At 39.0% G+C, this 23168-nt stretch overlaps 1 pseudogene; it reads left to right on the top strand.

Moving 5' to 3' along the window:
- Window positions 1-3147: 3147 nt before the first annotated feature.
- LOC120881701 lies at window positions 3148-3511 on the top strand (annotated as a pseudogene).
- Window positions 3512-23168: the final 19657 nt, after the last annotated feature.

The following is a 23168-nucleotide window of genomic DNA, read 5'->3' on the forward strand; positions in this document are numbered from 1 at the left end:
CCCCTCACTTCCAGGCTCCAGGGTGCCCCTCCCAGAGGTCACAGCCTGCCCCCTTTCCCTGTGCTTCTCAGTCCTGTGCTGTTTTTCCTTCTCATCATCCTTCCCTGCTTCTCTTCCTTTTCATGTCCTCATTAACTTCACTGTCCTCATCAGATGACTCAGAGTGATCACAGAGGGATGATTGGGAAATGAATTGCATTAGCAATCAGTTTACTGAAGGCTGACTCTGCCTCCTCGTATGTGTGAATTAGGGAATTATAGAGTCAAGGGAATGGAGGTGGGGGGGAGGGGTGGGGAAGGAGAGAGAAGGGTGGGTGGGAACATGATATCTCAGATATTTGTAGCAGGCACTTACAAGAGATGTTATACAATAAAACGTGTTATGTCATTCTCACTGTGATAATAGAGTTTTAGAAAATAAAAACATATATTTTTGAATATATATTATTTCTATTATATATGTATAATGTATATATAAATGATACATATTATATATATGTATATATACATGTATGTATATATATATATGTATATATAAAATGATGCTTTAGATGAAAGCCTGGAAGAGTTTTAGGAAGAGAAATCTGGAGTTTCTCCTTGATTCTTCTACTCATAATTTTTTACCCAAATAATTCTGTCTCAGTTGGTACAGGGTGGAGAGTGGGAAAAAAAACATATCTGGCCTTTATTTAATGTGGGTATAGATTAGACATTCAGGCTGGCTGTCCAGTAGGATTGGACTACCTACCAAATCCGTTGGAGTATCTAAAACACTTTTTTAAATCTCTGAGGCACTTCTGGCTTGCCAACCGTATGTTGAACCACAAATATTTACATCAGTGTGATTCAGGAAAACCAAAATGACTTGAAACAGATATTCTTTCTCTACAGATAAAGTGGCCTAGAGAGTCTTGCACCACGTTGGTGAAAGGTGTGTGTGTCACAGACTGAACTGTGCCCTCCCAAAATTCGTATGCTGAAGTCTTAATTCCCCAAATAGGACCTCAGTAACTGGATTGGAGACAGAGCCTTTGAAGAGGTGATTATGGTAAGACTGTATGGTTAATATGACCAGTATCCTTATAAGAAGAGATTACAACACAGACAACCATACAGGAACACACCAAGTAAAGGCTCAGTGAGAAATCAGTTATCTACAGACCAAGGAGAGAAGCCTCAGTAGAAATGAACCCCACCAACACCTTTATCTCCAACTTCTAGCCTCCAGAACTGTGGGACGACAAATCGACTCACACAGCATGCCACACAGATCCCAATCCTCAACCAAGTTCCTCAAGCTCAAAGGTCAGAGACTGGGCTTGTTTGACCATGGATATGGTAAGGATATGAAGAAACTCTGAAACTGTAACAGGTCAATGAGAACAAAGGGTAAACTGATGCACAAATATCACATTTTACTATTCTTTACCAACTCTGATAATGGGTGGTGAGTTACAGGTTGGGGTCAACAATATTATGAATATTAGAGACCGAGAAAAACAAAAAGCATAGCCTTTTTGTAATTTTGATCTATTTTTCTAGAACACAGAACATGAATTCTGGAGCTCCTTTGGGATTTGGGGGACAAGAAGGATAGATAAAACATGGAGATGTCCATAGGCAAATAAACTGCCTGGTCTTACATCATGGCCTTCTTGTTCCATACTGAATAAATGCCTTCATAAAGAGCAAGTATAGTAGGATTCCCTGGTGGTACAGTGGTAAGGACCCCAGGCTTTCACTGCAGTGGACCTTTGTGGGGAACTAAGATCCTGCAAGCTGGTGGCCAAAAATAAATTTTAAAAACAATAAGGGTATTTTTAAAAAAGAGCAAATATGTTGCCTGATAAGTCACTGAAAACTGAGAGGAAATGAGGAACAAAACTCTCATCAAAACATCTAGATTTCAGTCAAAAAAAGCATAATGCATTATTTTCCAAATCATAAGAGGATGTTTCAATATTCATAGTTAGAACTCTCCTATTTGGATACAGGTATCTTACTATAAGAATCAGCTTTCTTCATTATAGCCACCTTTGTTTTTTCACTACTACTATAAGTAATTTTACAATTACTTATACTAATTCACATTTTATGGAATTAGCTATCCTTTCAACTCGACAATGTGTTTCATTATAGAAGTCAAAGGCCTGGTGTGTGTGTGTGTGTGTGAGTGATTAAGCCTGTTGAAGTGAAAAAGACACTCACAGGAGTTTAGACACTGTGCAAAACAAAAATGATCTATCTGAAGGAATGTGTAACTATCTCAATGAAATTTTAGAGATTTTCACCAGGGAACAAAGACAAAATAGCTATCCTAAACATTTAGTGGTTTCTTGATGTTTTTTCTTTTCACTTTTCTTTTTCTCCAAGCTGCTTATCTATTTTTAGCTCTTGGCCTCCATTGATCTTTACAGATTCTTAACCTTCTGTAACTCCACTTCATTTCTCTAGAGGCAGATTTGTCTACAGGCCTCATTTCTATGATTCTGCTGTTATTAGCCTAGTAAGTATTCTCCCTCACGCTCACTGCAAAGTGGTTTTCTAACACCACAAACAAATAAATGAATCAATTAAAAAAATGGGACTTCATTTGCAGCACACAAGATTTGTACTTAAAAATAAGCAGCAGTTTTTATTTTCTATCCTGGTAAGAAATTTGCAAATCCAACAGGTCAAAATAACCAACACATGGAAAATGCCTGTTACTTACCATCAATTTTATTTTTAAGTGACATTCGAATAGCTGGAAGAATTGTCAATCTGTACATTTTCCTTTGATTATATAGGAGACAGCCTGCCATTATACCAGAAATAGTTAATATTACAACAGTAGGCAGCCCCAAAACACACAACTCCTTCTGCTTTCCAATTTGTATTTATTTGAAAAAGGCCTAGGCAGTGTAGTTTATGCCAAATTCTTTAAGAAGGTGTTGTATGCTTAAAGCCAACTTTTATTAGAATCTTCGATTAAGATCTCAGCAATTATAAGGTTTCTTTATTGCTAGGAAATGTTTCTTATGTGACTTCTACAAATACATTTAGGCTTTTATTGATACCTAATATATACACATGTGCTCACAACTGTTGTAGGACATGCAGGAAATACAAAGAACCTCTATGCATTTTTAACCTGGACCCAGCAGGATGGCTCTTGCAAAGAAGTGGAGCCAGAAGGGCCATCTTGCAATAAACGAGATAGTGCCCAGAGAATGCACCATCAACACACACAAGCGCATCCAGGGAGTGGCCTTCAAGAAGTGTGCCCCTGGGGTACTCAAACGGATCCAGAAACCTGCCATGAAGAAGATGGAAACTCCAGATGTGCACACTGTCTTGTAAAGCTGTCTGGCCCAAAGGAATAAGCCATGTCTCACACTATGTCCACGTCCTCTTGTTCAGAAAATGCAATGAGCCTGAAGAGTCACATCAGCTCTATACACTGGTTAGCCATGGACCTCTCACTACTTTAAAAAACCTACAGTTAATGTGGATGAGAACTAAGCAATGACCGTCAAAGTTGTGAAACCTCAAACACACACACAAGATATGATTCTTATATTATGTACAATTTAACTGAACAGAAGATTAAGAAACAAACAACCCAAGACTAAATGCAACTATATCCGAAGGATGAGTTCTAAAGAGAGAAACTCGAGTGAGAATAGAAATAGATAATGAAAAGCTCGGAAAGGAGGTGAATGGAACCTAATCTTTGGATCCACTGACTGATGACTTTCTTTCAGAGGACATTATAATTCACATTTTCTAAATTCATCAACTGTCATTCTCAGCCATGCTTCCATTATTTATATGTCACTGGAAATAACTGAAATAAAACTAATGTATTGAGCACATACTATGTGCCAGGTATGATATAAAGTCTTTTACATGGATTTTCTCATTTAATTCTCAGAATAACTCTTATGTTATATTGCCATCCTTTTTCATAATTTTTTTTTAAATTGGTACTTACACAGGATTAAGTCCCCACTAAAAGAAACTGGAGTTCTTGGAGGAAATGGCTGATCCAGGGTAGGGGAAGGTAAAGTAAAGAGTGTACCTGGAATATTTTGTGGGGCAAGAAAGTAAGGAAGCACACAAAACCTGAAAAGAACATGGGAACCAGATTAAATGGGCTCCTCCTGGAAAAACTGGGGATAATTTTGGCATTAAATAGTGTCAGAAATGGTTGATAAAACAACTGAACTTTTCTGTTTGTTTTGAAAAGTCATTTTTAAAAAACTTTTCATTTTGTGTTGTTGTATAGCCAGTTAACAAACAATGTTGTGATAGTTTTAGGTGGACAGTGAAGGGACTTAGCCTGTATGTATCCATTCTCCCCCAAACTCCCCTCTCATCCAGGCTGCCACATAACATTCAGCTGAGTTCCCTGTGCTATACATTTGGTCCTTGATAACACAACTGAACTTTTAAATAAAGAATCCATGAGTCCATACTGAGAAAAGTAACAGCCAGGCAGATGAGGTGGGCAGATAGGTAGGTCGATAGCTACATAGATGGATACAGCCATACATATACACACAGAGGTCCTTCTCTATAACAGAATGCCAAATAATAAATATAAAAGTAGTGACAATTAGGTGGCGCTAGTGGTAAAGAACACATCTGCCAATGCAGGAGACCATAAGAGATCGCAGGTTCTATTCCTGGGTCGGGAAGATACCCTGGAGAAGGGCATGGCAACTCCAGTATTCTTGCCTAGAGAATCCCATGGACAGAGGAGCCTGGCTGGCTATGGTCCATAGGGTCACAAAGAGTCAGACAAGACTGAAATGACTTAGCAAGCACTCATGACCTTTACAGAAATAAAAAATTCAGATGAGAATTACTAATGGATGGGAAAAAATCATTGGATAAAAGTTTGTTGGAGAAAAGGCTATTTTACATGGTATTTCTCCACTGCTGCTGCTGCTGCTGCTACAAAGTTACTTCAGTCATGTCCAACTCTGTGCGACCCCATAGACGGCAGCCCACCAGGCTCCCCTGTCCCTGGGATTCTCCAGGCAAGAACACTGGACTGGGTTGCCATTTCCTTTTCCAATGCATGAAAGTGAAAAGTGAAAGTGAAGCTGCTCAGTCATGTCCGACTCTTAGCGACCAAATGGACTGCAGCCCACCAGGCTCCTCCCATGGGATTTCCTGGGCAAGAGTACTGGAGTGGGGTGCCATTGCCTTCTCCACTGATAGCTTGTTAACTACATAGGAAAGTGAGTATCTTTACATTGGAGAAATCTGCTGGTAATGATGCTGTGAAAGTGCTGCACTCAATATGCCAGCAAATTTGGAAAACTCAGCAGTGGCCACAGGACTGGAAAAGGTCAGTTTTCATTCCAATCCCAAAGAAAGGCAATGCCAAAGAATGCTCATACTACTGCACAATTGCACTCATCTCACACGCTAGTAAAGTAATGCTCAAAATTCTCCAAGCCAGGCTTCAGCAATACGTGAACTGTGAACTTTCTGATGTTCAAGCTGGTTTTAGAAAAGGCAGAGGAACCAGAGATCAAATTGCCAACATCCGCTGGATCATGGAAAAAGCAAGAGAGTTCCAGAAAAACATCTATTTCTGCTTTATTGACTATGCCAAAGCCTTTGACTGTGTGGATCACAATAAACTGTGGAAAATTCTGAAAGAGATGGGCATACCAGACCACCTGACCTGCCTCTTGAGAAATCTGTATGCAGGTCAGGAAGCAACAGTTAGAACTGGACATGGAACAACAGACTGGTTCCAAATAGGAAAAGGAGTACGTCAAGGCTGTATATTGTCACCCTGCTTATTTAACTTATATGCAGAGTACATCATGAGAAATGTTGGACTGGAAGAAACACAAGCTGGAATCAAGATTGCTGGGAGAAATATCAATAACCTCAGATATGCAGATGACACCACCCTTATGGCAGAAAGTGAAGAGGAACTGAAAAGCTTCTTGATAAAAGTAAAAGAGGAGAGTGAAAAAGTTGGCTTAAAACTCAACATTCAGAAAATGAAGATCATGGCATCTGGTCCCATCACTTCATGGGAAATAGATGGGGAAACAGTGGAAACAGTGTCAGACTTTATTTTTTGGGGCTCCAAAATCACTGCAGATGGTGATTGCAGCCATGAAATTAAAAGATGTTTACTCCTTGGAAGAAAAGTTATGACCAACCTAGATAGTATATTCAAAAGCAGAGACATTACTTTGCCGACTAAGGTCTGTCTAGTCAAGGCTATGGTTTTTCCTGTGGTCATGTATGGATGTGAGAGTTGGACTGTGAAGAAGGCTGAGCGCTGAAGAATTGATGCTTTTGAACTGTGGTGTTGGAGAAGACTCTTGAGAGTCCCTTGGACTGCAAGGAGATCCAATCAATCCATTCTGAAGGAGATCAACCCTGAGATTTCTTTGGAAGGAATGATGCTAAAGTTGAAACTCCAGTACTTTGGACACCTCATGAGAAGAGTTGACTCATTGGAAAAGACTCTGATGCTGGGAGGGATTGGGGGCAGGAGAAGAAGGGGACGACAGAGGATGAGATGGCTGGATGGCATCACTGACTCGATTGGACGTGAGTCTGAGTGAACTCTGGGAGTTGGTGATGGACAGGGAGGCCTGGCGTGCTGCAGTTCATGGGGTCGCAAAGAGTCAGACACGACTGAGCGACTGAACTGAACTGAACAGCTTAGCCAAGTGATCCAAGTTAACATTGCTAAAAATGAAGCAAACAGACATTAAATGCCACCAGATGCAGGTACTAAGCAGCATACAACATCACTTAGGTGGTATTTTTGACAATCATGAATGACCTGAATCAAATCATTAGAAAATTTTAATCCAAATTGGATGACAGTCTATAAATGGCCCAGACGTTTTGAAAATAACAATGGCGTGAAAAACTCCAAAATTTTAAAAAAAGTTTGTTTAGATAAAGCAGAGGTCAAGAGACTCAGTTCTGGGTCAAAAGACTAATGAGACATGAAAACTAAAGCCCCATAACATACAGTATAATATCCTAGACTGGATTCTACACCAGAAGAAAACTATTATAAAGGTTATTTGTAGAAGAAATTGATTATATTGAATTTGAGATTTTTTTATACTAGATGATTGTATCAGCACCAAATGTTCTGAATTTGACAGCTGATTATATTTATATAGGAGATTTTTCTTATTCTTAGAAGGTACATAATGAAGTAGGGATGAAAAATTGATTCTTAAATGGTTAATAATAAGAGATTAGAGTATGAGATAAAGCAAATATGGCAAAATATTAATTGTTGATCAGTCTAGCTGAGGGATGTAAGAGTGCTCATTTTACTTTTCTTTCACCTTCTCTCTAGGTTTAGTAATTTTCAAAACAGACAGCTAACAAACACATGAAAAGATGCTCAACATCACTCATTATCAGAGAAATGCAAATCAAAACCACAATGAGGTACCATTTCACACCAGTCAGAATGGCTGCTATCCAAAAGTCTACAAGCAATAAATGCTGGAGAGGATGTGGAGAAAAGGAAACCCTCTTACACTGTTGGTGGGAATGCAAATTAGTACAGCCACTATGGAGAACAGTGTGGAGATTCCTTAAAAAACTGGAAATAGAACTGCCTTATGACCCAGCAATCCCACTGCTGGGCATACACACCGAGGAAACAAGAATTGAGAGAGACATGTGTACCCCAATGTTCATCGCAGCCCTGTTTATAATAGTCAGGACATGGAAGCAACCGAGATGTCCATCAGCAGATGAATGGATAAGAAAGCTGTGGTACATATACACTATGGAGTATTACTCAGCCATTAAAAAGAATGCATTTGAATCAGTTCTAATGAGGTGGATGAAACTGGAGTCTATTATACAAAGTGAAGTAAGTCAGAAAGAAAAACACCAATACAATATACTAACACATATATATGGAATTTAGAAAGATGGTAATGATAACCCTGTATGCGAGACAGCAAAAGAGACACAGATGTATAGAACAGTCTTTTGGACTCTGTGGGAGAGGGCAAGGGTGGGATGATCTGAGAGAACAGCACTGAAACATGTATATTATCATATGTGAAACAGATCACCAGTCCAGGTTCGATGCATGAGACAGGTGCTCAGGGCTGGTGCACTGGGATGACCCAGAGGGATGGGATGGGGAGGGAGGTGGCAGGGGGGTTCAGGATGGGGAACACATGTACAGCCATGGCTGATTCATGTCAATGTATGGCAAAACCCACTACAATACTGTAATTAGCCTCCAATTAAAATAAATAAATTTTTAAAATACTAAAAAAAAAAGTGGGGAGAAAAAGGAGTTTAAGGAACTTGCCAAAGAGAGGCAGTGGGTGAGGGGTGGTGCTAGGATGAAACCAGACAACAGGCAAAGCCAGCCAGGGCTTTTGACTACAGCTCATCATCACAGCAGCCAGAGCTATCATTTCAACACACCCTTCTCCTCCCAACCTTCCTGCAGCTCCCCATTTCACATAGGGTCAAATCCAACACCATTATTTACAGTGGTTTATATGGCCCTGTTCTGCTTCTATTCAGTGTGGTCTGCAGACCTGAAAGAACTTCAAAATGCAGACTCACACTCCAGACTCACTGAATATGAATCCATGCTTCAGCAAATCCCCCCAGAGGATTCCTAAGCCTATGAAAGGACACAGTTGCCTCCATGACTTTGCCTCATGACTTGGCCTTACTAACTGTGACTTCATCGTCTACCAGACACTCACTCATTTTCTCTCTCTACCTCAGTGCCTTTGCACTTGCTATGTCTCCTGCCAGATACAAACTTTCAGTATGTATCTACCTGGCTCAGGTGTCCTAATTCCTTTAGGATTCTTCTCAATTATCAATGAGCTTCTCCTGATATAAAATCTCAATATTGCCCTAAAAATCTGCATTCCCCTAGAATTCCTGTTCTACCTGCTTTGCTTCTTCTCCAAAGCCCTTATCCACTTTCTGGCATACTGTGTCTTTGCCTGTTAATCTGTTTATTGTTCTTGTTCTGCTCTACCCTGTAAGTTCCAGGAAATCTGGAGATTTTGTCTCCTTTATTCTTTGCTTTATGCCCAGTTCCTAGAATAGTAGCAGCTTCATATTAGTTACATAACAAATATTCATTAAATGAATCTATGAGAAAATTCTAATTCTAATTCTGAGTATTGTAATTGTCTACAATTAAGAGAAAAAGAGATTTAAACAAGTCCAAGAACTTGCCCAAGGCCACTCAGCTAGTAAGAAGTGTAACCACAGTTGGTTACATTTGGTATCTGTGTCCAAATTCTATACTCGCTGCCACTGTTGTACCACTGACAATACCCTGAAGAAGAGCTCACCCTACAGAGTGAGTGCACTGGAGGAGGAAGATGGATCTTTACCAGTGACATGGCTCCTCACAGATAGAAAGGAAGGACTGTCACTTATGAATTCATTCTTTCTCATTCTTATTTTATTCCACAAGGAGGACTATACTGCCTCATCAGAACCTCTCAGCACCCATGCATCACAAGCTAGCACAGTCTGATTCGCTTGTTGCCCAGCTAAGGTTCTCCCCTTGATCAAGGAAGAGGAAGTTGTATGCCAGTGACTACCTCACACCTGGTGTAATGGCACTGTGAAGTCATTTATTGTTCCTAAATGTGTCTCAGTGGCTGTGACCTGAGCACTAGCTTTCTTTGGTCAGGACTGTGCTGTCTGAGATAGCAGCTACTTCTGTATACAAGTTCCCTTCATGTCCTTACTGTTCTATCACCTAGAAATGTATTTCATTTGATTTTAAACTCAATGACCTGAACTCTGGAAATGCATCTTGGTTAACGACTTCATTTAAAGCATCTGACAGAAATGTGTGCATACAAATCAAGGCATTCGTGCTCTCATAAGAGCTCAGTGGATTCAAAATTCACTGAACTTTAAAGGCCCTGAAGAAACTTTTTAAAAAAATGTATACTGGTATCTGGGCCTCAGCACAGAAATTTTTATCTAAATAATTTCAGGTGAGTCCCAAGCACCTGTATTTTGTAAAGACCCCAAGTAATTATAATGATTTGCTAGGTTTAAGAACCATTCTAAGACCTCAAGAAAATACACATGTGTATGTGTATGTGCACACACACACACACATCACACACACACACACGCACGCACGCACGCACGCACGCATCTCAGTCTGTAGCAGCTTGGCCCCAATAGAGAGGAATACCAAGCAGATGATAAAATGAAGAAAAAGCTACTGAACTGACCCTCAACAAACAGAACAAACAGTGTGGACCTGACTCAATGACCAGTGAAAGTCGATGAGGTGCCAAGAGTCCATTTACACCACTGATTTAACAGCTCACTGAGCTATATTTCTTTATTTGCTTTTAGTCCTTTTATAGGATCAGGAAGGTCCCTTAGAGAAGGGTCAAGCAACCTTGGATATACCAACAACATTGACTCACCTTCAAGGAACACTTTTTAAGAGACGCTGTAACACGTAGCTATGTACATAGGGCCCAGTGACCCCAAGTCATCTCCTTCACTGTAGAAGAAATGGGGTTGATATCAACAACGGGCATTATTACTTTACAGTCCTCTTTCTCAATACTGAAGGAAGTTATATTTGTTTCTTCTGTTTGCAATAGTGAAGCATCATGAAAATGAAAAATTAATACCTTGGGGGCTAGCATTTTCTTCACAAAGATGCTATCTGGAGGGATAGGAAGCCTTGTTCTCAATAACATAGCAAGATCATTCCTGTAAGGAAAGTCTCACACTACTTCTTAATGATTTAGGTATGTATTTTGATTGTGGCAAAAACAAAATCAAGTTATGAGAACTCTATTCAGTATCACGGTATGAAGAAGGAAGAAGAAGAAAGACCATAACAAGTATTTGATGTGTGACTGCCCTGCAAAACTCCTGCTCATTACCACAAACCCCACCAGCCTCTGGTCACTTAGTTCTCCCTTCAAATTCCAAGTTCATTTCCTTCCAGAAGCCACTCTGAGCACGGTGGATTGTCAGCTACCTTGCCTTCCTCATGATCACTCATGATTCATTTGGACTTGGTGTGACACTGTGTCATTAGTTATCTTTTTATGGTCTTATAGCTCTTCTCAGTATTTCAGATCATCTTGAAGATAAAAGTTCTATCTTATGTGACTACATTTTTCTCATAGAGACTATACACAATACACACAGCACCTAGTAGGTGTTCAGTATATAGAAGTTGCTTGATTTGTTGCTAAGTTTCTTATTTAATTAGTGAAAATTAAATTTTCTCCCTAATTATTTGACATTTCAAAAGTCCTAATCAGATTAGAATTTTTATTAGTGAACTTTAAATATACAAGCACACTGAGACCATTTAATAGCATGAGTTTATAATTTTTTTTAATGTCAAATTAAATATCATTTTAGGCTTTTCTCTAACTGCATTTGACCATCCCTTGCTTACCTTGAACATAAACTGTACTCCCACCTCAGGGCTTTTGCACATGCTGTTCAGTTCAGCTAGAACATTCTGTCGTCTCAACTATTCTTTCCTGCCTCTTACTTGCCATTCAAGCCTCAGCTTAAATATTCCCTTCAGAAAGGGCCTCTAAGACCACTCAATTTAAAACAGCTCAGGGACTTCCCTGGTAGTCCAGGGCCCAGGACTCTGCACTCCCAATGCAGGGGGCCCAGGTTTGACCCCTGGTTAGGAAACTAGATTCCACATGCCGCAACACCCGTGGTGGATTCATGTCAATGTATGGCAAAACCAATACAGAATTGTAAAGTAAAATAAAAAATAAATAAATATATTTTAAAAAGAGTCTGCATGCCCTAACTAAAGATCCTGCACGCCGCAAGGAAGACTGAAGGTCCAGAATGCTGCAACTAAGATCTGGAACAGTTAAAATAAATAATTAATAATAATAATAAATAATAAAAGAGCTCAAACACATGCTAACACACTACCTTACTGTTTTCTTCATTACACTTGATTAATTAAGATTACACACTTATCAGTATGCTTCTTCTTTTATTACAATGAAAGAATCTCATGCATCTATTTGTTTATAACCTAGTTTCTGACATTCAGGCGCATGCTCTCTGAGGGTAGGAAACTTCTCAGTAATGTTCACCCTCTATTCCTGGTGCTCATAAAGTAGTACATAGTAAACACTTGATAAATACTTACTGCAGATACAGATTCTGAATAGACTGAAAGTTGAAGGGCAAGCACTCTTTTACTCAGAAACAGGGTAAACATTTAAAGCTTAAAATCAATTCTTATTTACATGTCTATTTCCTATGGGACGCCTAAGTTCTTAGAAGATAGAGATCTAAAACCAGTTTCAAGGAGCTGATTGAGGACAGAACTTGCTTGAGAAAAGAAATGGCAACCCAGGTTGTTAAGAAAACCTGGGACCCTCCTCTCTCTTCTCATTCACGTATCAGTTGACTGCAGGTAATATCAAAATAATCATTGTTTGTTGAAATGAAATCAATAAATATTTAAATCAGCCTACCTTGTCAATTATCACTTCTCTCATTTCTCCTTCTACTATCTTGGGATAATTCACTCATGTTTGACAACTCCCTGCCAAGAAATATCAAGTTCATATATTAAATTAAAATAATCCAGAGTATAAATAACACTTATGTGTCTATGAGCAAGTGAATAACATTTACAGTGCATCACTCAACTTTGAATTTAATACCATCTCTAGCTTCAGTAACCTGGGGAATTTTTTTAATAAGTTTTAGCATCCTAAGGTCAAAGGATATACATATCTTAGGACATGCAACCTCTTTTCTTCCTTCCTTATCTCTAGCAGAGCTTTTTTTTTACTTAACCACAGGATGAAATCATCAGGTTTTCTTTATATTCTCTCAAAGCAATTGACACTTCAAGTGACTTTGATGTTCAACAGCATTTGCTCAAATATCTTTCTGACACTGATCCACAGTGTTGTAGTACCTTTCAATCCCAAAGCTTTTTACCAACAGAAAATTGTTTTCTTTACTATTATATATGTCAACAGACTTTAATTCAAATCAATTCCATTTGAACCTTCACTAAAAACATTTTCTTGGCTTTGCTACCTTAGATATGCCCTGATATATACTTTGTCACAACTAGGTAAAGAGCTAGAGTGCTGGAAGGAATCTTTGCATGGGGGAGGGAAGGTTAGTAGCACTAACTGAAATTTAAAAGACAAGGAATATGAAAATAAAACTACATTTTTCTAGAGACAAGCAAAATTTCTAAACCATAGGATGCCTTTCCAAAGGAGTAATTGAAATGCAAAAAGCTGTAAATCTGGTTTCAGATGAAATAGTGAATCATCCTAGTCAGATCTTGCCACGTGCCAGCCACTTATCAAGCCTGCTACGTCCTTAAAAGTCCTATTCCTCGCATTCTTGAATGATGATGTTTCTAATGATAGTTCTATATTTGGTTAGCTGTAACCAAAAATTTTGATGAATAATCAGAGTACTATTCAGTAGGATCTGCGTGGAAAAATCCATGAAGATCCTCTCTGGTGAGTGACTAGGGCAATGATGTGCAATATTTGGCGCTTATGGCCCTGCCATTTTGGTTTTCCAAATTCCTAACACAGTGTGTTAGGAACCTGAGAGATGCCAAGAAGTGGACTCAATGGTATGATGCTTGCACTCATCATCACTTGTGATCACTGCCTGTCACCTTTCCAGATGCACTCTCCAACATTCTGCATTTTTCTTTGTGCCCTGGAATCACATCGATGGCTTCACTCATCTCCTGGCTTCTGGATGGGTTTGGCCATTAAGAGGTATCAGCAAGCAGTGAAATAGCAAGAGGTGAGACAAGTGTTTCCTGAAGGCTGTCTGTGCACAGCACAGCTCTTGTCATGTGGCCCTCTCCACATTGCTCTCTCTGCCTCTGGGTTGTGGTGACCACTCTCCTCACATCACCATCTCACCTAGAGGAGAGAATGCTGTTTCTAACACTAAAGATACGGCATCACAGTTTCCTTCTATCTTCACACAGTTGTAAATCGTCCTTCATTAAACTCTTCTAAAATGACCCTCCTTAAGCTTCCATGGAATTTCTCATGAGCCCTTCAAAGTTCACGCACTTGTCTTTGACGGATTTTCCATGTGGTAGGAAAGAAAAAGATAATACGTTAAGATAGTGATAGAATCAAATTATTCAAGAAAATGACAAAATCAAATATGAAACTATGACATCTCCATGAAATGTTACTGGGATTAAGAGAAATGACAAACTAAAGATGGACCCGAGGAGATTTTCACCTAATGATGGAACTTCAAATGGAGTGGCAAGACAAGAGAATATTTGGACAGTGGAAAAAGACAGTAGATCTTAAACATTTTCACCACATGAAAAAATTGCTAATTATGTAAAGCAGTGGATGTGTTAACTAACTTTACTGTGGTAATGATTTCATTCAATATATACATATATCAAATCACATTGTAATCTATAACTTACACAATGTTATATATCAACGTATCTCAATAAAGCTTGCAGGGTGGGCTTCCCTAGTGGTCCAGGGGTTGAGATTCCATGCTTCTACTGAAGGGGGCGCAGGTTTGATCCCTGGTTGGGGAAGTTCCGTGTGCCTCACAGTGTGGCCAAAAAAATAAATAAATAAAAAATAAAGCTGGGGTGGGTAAGAAAAGAAGGGGTAAAGAATCTCTGCTGGGAGAGTGACTTTGGCAAAAGGACAAAAAGTATTACATACACACACATATTTTTTACTTCTATAACAGAATGTGAGAGGACAATTAACTGAATGGGTAACTGGTTCATATGATCTCAAAAACCTCCAGTGGAGAGGTAAATTTATAAAGTATTAAAATACTGGCATAAACCATCCACCCTGGATCAGGCAACATATGGGTGAATTCCACACACAGGAATCAAGGTGCCCCAGTGATGATGAACAGAGCAGCTACAGCACCTGATATGGACACACTGAAGAGGGGCCTCAGCTGTGAGCTACTATATTACCCAAAAGAACAAACTGAGATACGAAATAATCCTTCCTGAGGCTTACACTGTTGGTTTTTTTTAAAAGATAGCCTCTGATCAAAGGTTTTTCTGAACTGTCATCACATCAGACATCTCTGCAATGTGAATGGACGGTTAACATCTTTTACATAATCTAGAAGCCCCAGATACACCAGACTTTAGATTGGCAAGTAGCAGCATGAGCTAAAGACCCATGTGCTACTTGCCCGTGGTGATCATCGTAACAAGAGCAGCATTTGGTGCTGAGACTCTGAGCCAACACACCCTCAGCTTTTAGTCTATCCTTGTGCACTGTCCAGAAGCTCTGAGTTTCTGGTTTCCGATGGTGGCCAAAATTGCCATGAGAAATAATGTAGGTAATGTCCATGACAGCACTAGATAAGCTGAATAAAAGGCCATTCAAGTGAGAAATGTTGCTTAGGAGGATGGAGATGGTGGGAAAGGCAAGGTAAAAATATCTCCCGCAGGGGCTTCCCTGGTGGTCCAGTGGTGAAGACACTGCACTTCTCCCACAGGGGGCACGGGTTTGATCCTTGGTCAGGGAACTAACATCCCACATGCCACATGGTATGGCCAAAAAATAGAATAAAATAAAAATATCTTCCTCAAATTCTTAGCAATATAAATGCATAATTTTGGTGTTCCATAAAATGATTTAATAGGGTACTAAAGGATTTAAATGTCTCAAATCTATTGGCTCCCCAATTTGCTTTAGCACCAATATTATTATATTAAGAACTATATTAAAACATAACATTGCCTTTTGTACACTGTTTCACAGTTCCTTTCACATCAACTAAGAGAATGTTTCCCATACTTTGTAAAAACTCTTCTGTCTATCATTTACTTCAGAGAAGCTTTTGAAGACAACTCAGCCATATTAAAATGTGAATCAAGTTTCTCTTGCTTGCCAAAGCAATGTCTGTTAGAAGATGTCACTGAATCACATCAGGAAAATTTCCCTGATCTACTATGGAAACTCACAAGGGTAACCTTGATTGTGACCTTCTTTCCCCAGAAGTAACTCCAGTGCCTGCATCTGTGTATCGGAATAATTATAATTATAAAAAAGTTTGTAATCTGTGGGAAAAATGACCCCCAAAATGAATGTGCCTCTCCCATCACACCAGTTCTCAGGAATGGGAGAAATGAATGAGTCGGAGAGACAGAAGAGATGCAAAAGAGAAACATAAGGACAGGATTTCACAAGCTTTTATAGCACAGGGAACCTGACTCAGTGCTCTGTGGTGACCTAAATGGGAAGGAAATCAGAAAAAGAGAGGATGTTCGTGTATGTATAGCTGGTCCATTTTGCTGTATAGCAGAAACTAACACAACATTGTAAAGCAACTATATGCCAATAAAAAAAATTTTTTTAAGATTTAACTTCTCAAAAAAAAAAGTTTTGATGTCCAAAAGCAAAGCTCAAAATGACACTTATTGCAGAAGCATTGTATTTACGTAATATTAACTGGTTAACTACTAGTTATATGATCAAAGAAACATTAACCACAATTAATGATGCCCTACCTTATGTTACAACAATTATTCACAGAGTGGCTTTTATACAAAAAAATCATGTGGGTCACTCTTGAAAGAAGGCAGCATCCATGGCATTTCACATCTGTTTGAGCATATTCTACTGTGGGGAATTGGAAGGTATTTTCCCTATAAAAGAACGCACTTATGGCAATTTTTCAAGCCTATGCTTAAGTTACAGCTTCTTCTATCACAGCTTCTGTAGCAGCAGCTCTTTCATTCCAGAATCCTGGCCATACATTTTATTGCAGTAATAAAGTAGTAAGAACATAATCTCTTTGGAAAGGGCTTGCAGAAAGGATGAGTGCAAAATTGGCACAGGACAGAGTTTTTGACCTTTCCCCATCAAGTACAGACAAAGTAGGTCACAGACCATCTGATTTTTTTTCCTAAATGGTCTTGATTCCAACATGTCCTTCCATGGTATGCAGAGATCACCAATATTCATGATGATTTCGTAATAAGATAGAGTTCATACAATACTGGAGTCAGTTCCACGGGGTTGCTGAATGAACTCTAAGTCTCTTCAGGAGTCCTCAGCTGGATCCCACAAGGCTGCAGCTTCTGGCACACCACAGCTTGTGAAAAATACTTTTCATCAAAGAGAACACAGCCAATGGATGCAGACAGATTTTTCAGAGACCTCAGAAACCTGTGCCTTTGAGTGAAGGACAGGACCCACCTGAAAGGCAGTCAAGTACAGAGCTCCTCCTGGCTCCCCACTGCCTTGTCCAGGCCATGGTTCCATGTCCAGAAGATGTTTCCATGCCTTCTTCAGATGATGTTTCCACTTGACCAAATCTATAACTACATTATCTGATTATAGTACCCTTACCTCTGTTCTTGTTATATTTTAACCAACTGATTGCCAGAATATTGCTTATTTTGGAATCTAAAAAGTCCTCCTCTTGAGTAAAAGCCCTGACCTGGTACTGAAGGTAGAGTCGTGTAGTAGATATGAGTGGATTCTGAAACCAGACTCAAACCGTGTTGAAACTAAACCCTGAATAGCTGTACAATTTTAAAGAAGTCAGCTAAACTCACCAAGCTTTTGTTTCCTTATCTATACACCAATGGGCACAATAATGGGGAGTTGGGGGAGGCTGTATAAACCCACATAAACTGTTTAATTCAGTGACTGTCATGTGGTAAATGCCCAATAAAGATTTGATGTGACAATCATGACTGGAGATAGCAAAATCCACCTTAAGAAGCCATCCCCAAAACCTCAGCTAAAAGAAGGTATAGTGAAAGCAAGTTTACTCTATACCTCCTTTTGAAAATCCACAAACAGAATAAATAGGAAAATATCCATCTACACGAACCTAGGAAAGAGCAAAGAACCCCAACCCGAAGTTCATAAACAAAAGTCACTGAATCATGGGCTTCAATGAAGAAGGATGCTGAAAGCCAACACTCTCTTCTCCTGTTCTTGAGCACTGTGAAAAGACCCTCAAAGTTATGGGATTTTGAGAGGCTACACTGAGACTCCTATACTTGAACCAGTGAAGACTGTGGATATATGTAGGCTATGAAAGAACTGGAGGGTCCAGTTCTGAGTCACAAAATGTCATGGGAGGCGGGTTGATGAAGGGAGCATGCAATTCCACTCTATTCTTTTCTGCCCCCAAAGTCAAAATTGAAAGAAGTGAGACCAGAAGAAAAGGAAGAACATCAGTTGGTTCTGCAGCAAAACTCTTATAAACAAAGGTGAATCAATACCAAACAGTAAAATAGAAGACTTAGGAGCTCAGAGGCTCCACTTTGGTCCATATTGATCTCTTACACAGTTTGAGCTCTCTCAGAGGAGATGTGCTTTCAAAGCAGGAGACACATGTGGATACAGTGAAAAAGCACCCTTTAGAAGAATACTAAAATAATATTCTTGTTTAAGGATGTCCAAAACAGTGCATGGCATATACTTGTAATAATAAAAACATATTCATTGTCTATTTCAAATGCAACTTTAACTGGATGTCTTGTGTTTTTATTTGCTAGATTTGGCAATCATACCTCACTCACAGATAATAAAGAAATAAATAATTCAACAGGACCGGTATACATAGACACTAAAAGCACAGGGAAATTAGCACAGCAAGCAAAAGATATGAAAGATGTACTTCAGATGCACTATTTCCAAGAAATTGAAGAAAAGTTCAGATAAGCATCTTTATAATCTCAAAGTAAAGAGACAAGGACTATTGGGAAAATATTTCAAATAATAAAGTAATAGAGATGAAGTGATTTGACAAAACTGAGGAAAGGAATTGAAGAAGATAATAAAGCTATTCCAAGTACTCTTGCCTGGAAAATCCCATGGACGGAGGAGCCTGGTGGGCTGCAGTCCATGGGGTCGCTAAGAGTCGGACACGACTGAGCGACTTCCCTTTCACTTTTCACTTTCATGCATTGGAGAAGGAAATGGCAACCCACTCCAGTGTTCTTGCCTGGAGAATCCCAGGGATGGGGGAGCCTGGTGGGCTGCCGTCTATGGGGTCGCACAGAGTCGGACACGACTGAAGTGACTTAGCAGTAGCAGCAGCAGCAGCAAAATAAAAACAGTGAGAAGGAAAATAAATTCTGCTAAGAAAGAGCTAACTATGAGGAAAAGAGACGTGAGAAAATAACAAAGCCCAGAAGATAAAGGAAAATGAATGAAAAGCAGAAGGGGAAAAAAGAGAAATCCAATGGCCAGATGGTGATGGTGAACTCAGGTCTTAATCCCTAAGCAACACTGTCTACCTGTCAGGGACACACTCCATGAAACGCCAGTGCTCAACAATCCCATCAGGCATTTCTTCTTTCTCAAATGGCCCACATGCTGGGAATCCAACCTTTCTGATTTTTATTAAATAAAACAACTAATCAGTGTCCCTATAACAAAGAGCATTTGAGAATCAGGTTGTGATGGAAACTTTGTATCTGCAAATATAGAAAAATAAGTTACAAGATAGTTCTAAACTATGACTGCCTGTAAAAATGAAAACATGATGAACACTTAGGAAGATTTGACCAACTTAAAAAAAAAATCACTCTGCTGAAAAAGAAGCTTTATAACCGAAAACTGTAAAATGTAGTCAAGACACAAACTATTCTCTTTGCTGAATTTTATACATTTAAAACAGAGAATGTTTAATTCCATCAAAATATAGAACTCTACATTGTATTTTTGTATATTTTTTGTATATTTTCCTTTGCAGTGAAGATGTGAATTAGAGATTTGTGAATCCTATCGATCATTAAATAACACCTTCCTAGAGGTTTGCCACATTTGTCGTGGGTAGTTCATATAGCCTCTTTGTCCAAACAGAACCCAGCATTGCTGTTTTCTTTCCCCACATTCAATATAGAGATACGCCCTTAGTTTTGCTGGTTGGCAGCAACCTTATCCTGAAGGTCTTAGTGTCCTTCAATCAAAACATTATGTGAACTGTTCTCCTGAGTCAGCTTTGATTAGGAATTAATTTGAATTTTCTAGGACCTCTATTTAGAGGATAATTCTCTCTTTTGGTGATGTTATTTTTCTCAAATGAAACATTCTAGACTTAAAGAAACAATAATATTTTCATTCACAAGCCTAGATCTTGGTATATAAACATGTAGAACTTAATTCTTGGGAATTGTGTGGTACCTACATAAAGAGAAATGTGAACCGGGGACTAACAAAGGTGGCAAACAAGCTTTGAAGAAAATAAAGGAAAAACACTGTGCTTTTTCTTCCCTTCTCCTTCTCATCATTCAATTAGTATTGCTCTTGTCTCCCAGGTACTCTGAGCAGTTTAGTGTTAGTGATAAGGTTGCTGTCAGATTTTGCAGGTGAGTTGAGATGGATTAGGTATTAAGCAACATAAAGTTCTTTGAAAAAAACAGGGCATGATCTTTGTACTCTTGGGAGAACATAGGCAGAACCTTATAATCGCTTGCTAATTACCCTGAGTAAAGTAATTTGTTTTATCTGTCTGCCATTTGGTTTCCTGCAAAGTGCGAAAAAAACTATTATGGGATTTTGCTCAAACTAATTACTACTATTTTATCATGAAGACTGTTCAAGCGTAATCCTCTTTCCTTGGCTTGCTTTCTCCTTGAATTGAAAGTCTTACGGTAAGCCAAGAAGTAGTTTAAACATCCTAGACTGTAATAGATATTCCTGATTTTTAGCCTCCCACTATAATAATGTGCAATGATATCTCAGTACTCAAAGTCAACAGCGGCTAACAAGTGTTGTATATGGCTTTTTTTTGGTAGAAGGTTATGCAATGGATAGCAGGTCAATATCAAATGAAATCTTATTCTAATTTATACCAATGGAGAATTTATAAAACTCATAGTTACACAGTGCCTTATAGTTAACAAAGAGCTGTCATATACATACATAACTGCATAGTAAAGTAGATTTATATTTATAAAAGTCATAGTTACACAGTGCCTTATAGTTAACAAAGAGCTGTCATATACATACATAACTGCATAGTAAAGTAGATTAAATGACTGTTCACAAAGGATTCACTCCCTACTCTTTTCCACATCATAGAAAGAGCAATTCCTCACACCTCAGTTCCTCAATATCAACATGTGTTGATTTCGAGCTTGTGACTTTCTTTGGTCACTGAGAGAGTAACAGACATGACAAAACCAGAAGTTTGAAACATGCTTGCACAATTAGGCTTTCCCACTGCTGTGAGAAGAAAATGCCCCAGGAGACTGGACCTGGGAGAGTGAAGGACAGTGTAGAGCAGACCTAGACCCAACATGGAGCCTGGAGGCAAGCCCAGCTGAGCCCAGTCTAGATCAGCTTCACCTCAGCTGACCTGCTGACAAGTAAGCCAGAATAAATGTGTACTGTTGTAAACCTTGCAAATACTGTGGCTGTCTGTTACACAATGAAAGCTGACTGATAAATCGATGCTGTTATTCCTACTTTGCAAAGAATGAGAAAATAAGATTCAGAGAAGTAAAGTGATTACTCAGAATTTTCCAGAAATTAAGTAAGAGCTATAATTGCTTATCTGAAAAACAAAAGAAAAAAGGTCAATGACATTTATGAGGCTGTGTGTGATATGTGTTTTAGGACTATGAAAGATAAATTGACATGTTGCTAGATAAAATATAACATATATAAATCCTGTTTTCCCTTTTGTCTTAGCTATTCAGGATGAGTTCTAAACATTGTGGCTCTGAGAATGGATACTGACAGTCTCAGTCACAATATTAATAAAATATATTGGCTAATAGAAACCCTGAAGTTTTATATTCTTTATCAAGCCCCATTAAGATGAAATCCAGCTCGGGCAGTATTTTCTCATTTGAATGGCTGGTGTGGTTTTCTTGATTGAAATGACTGCTCTGTTGAGTGGAATGAATGGCACTGCTAAAAAGTACACTGTCAAATATTATAGCTAATTAGATGGATTTATCACAATAGTCAACTGCACTCACACACACAAAAAGAAGAGCTATTAAAGATCTTGACAAGAAAATAAACTGAGCCCCAGAACCTCACTGTTTATTCAAAGCTCACTGCTAAGTTGAGCGCTCAGAGGAGGAAGATTTGTACAAAACCAGTGAATGATAATCCTGGGGATTAGGTACATATTTTAAGAAAAATCAGTACTAAGGTTAAGTCTACTATAGACTTTCTAAGATTCTTCACCAACCGGATTTTTAGAGGCTCTGGATTCTTCTACTAGTTAGGCTGTTAAAACAATTTTCAGGAATAACTTGAGGAAGTTTTTCTAATAAGGAAGTGGTCCAATGACAAAGAAAAAAATTGCTGATACTTGAGGCTAAACAAAACACAGTGGGTAAGCTTTAAGCCTCGATAGACAAAGATGTCCATATCAGGTGATGTTTGAGAAAACAATGCGGAGATAAAGAGTAAAACTGAGCACAAATAGGGCATAAACTAAATTAGTCTGAACACAAGAAGGAGAAAAAAGGGACAACACTTAAGAACTTCAGTGGCTTCAGGAAGAAATGACCATGGTGCATTCAGGGGAAGTCCAGCCCAGAACTAAAGTTATTAAGTCTGTGATGGCCTGGATGTGTGGAGTTGAGGGGAGGGGGAGAGGGGGGAGGTCCAAGAGGGAGAGGATATATGTACACATATGGCTGATTCACTTGGTTATTTGGCAGAACTAACACAACACTGTAAAGCAATTATCCTCCAATTAAAAAACAAACAAAAACCAAGTCCCAGGGACAGTAAAGGAGGATGGGCCAGGAGCAGGGATACCAGCTCTATGGGGGTAGGAAAGGGGGGTGGTAGATATTCAGATTCTTAAATAAATTTTTGTTCTCATAAAATTTGACTTGAGTTAGCATAAATAATTGGAGAAGGCAATGGCAACCCACTCCAGTACTCTTGCCTGGAAAATCCCATGGACGGGGGAGCCTGGTGGGCTGCCGTCTATGGGGTCTCACATAGTCGAACACGACTGAAGTGACTCGGCAGCAGCAGCATAAATAATAATAGCATCAATAGCTATTACCCTGCCCACTACACTAGACTGAGAGGACTTAAAAGCAGCAATCCCCCCAAAAAATATCAACTCATGAAGACATCGAGATGGCTCAGGTTGATACTGTTGCTTCCTCAAAGATTCATGAATTA

Source organism: Oryx dammah, unplaced genomic scaffold (genome assembly GCF_014754425.2).
Source record: "Oryx dammah isolate SB20612 unplaced genomic scaffold, SCBI_Odam_1.1 HiC_scaffold_23, whole genome shotgun sequence".
Lineage (NCBI taxonomy): Eukaryota > Metazoa > Chordata > Mammalia > Artiodactyla > Bovidae > Oryx > Oryx dammah.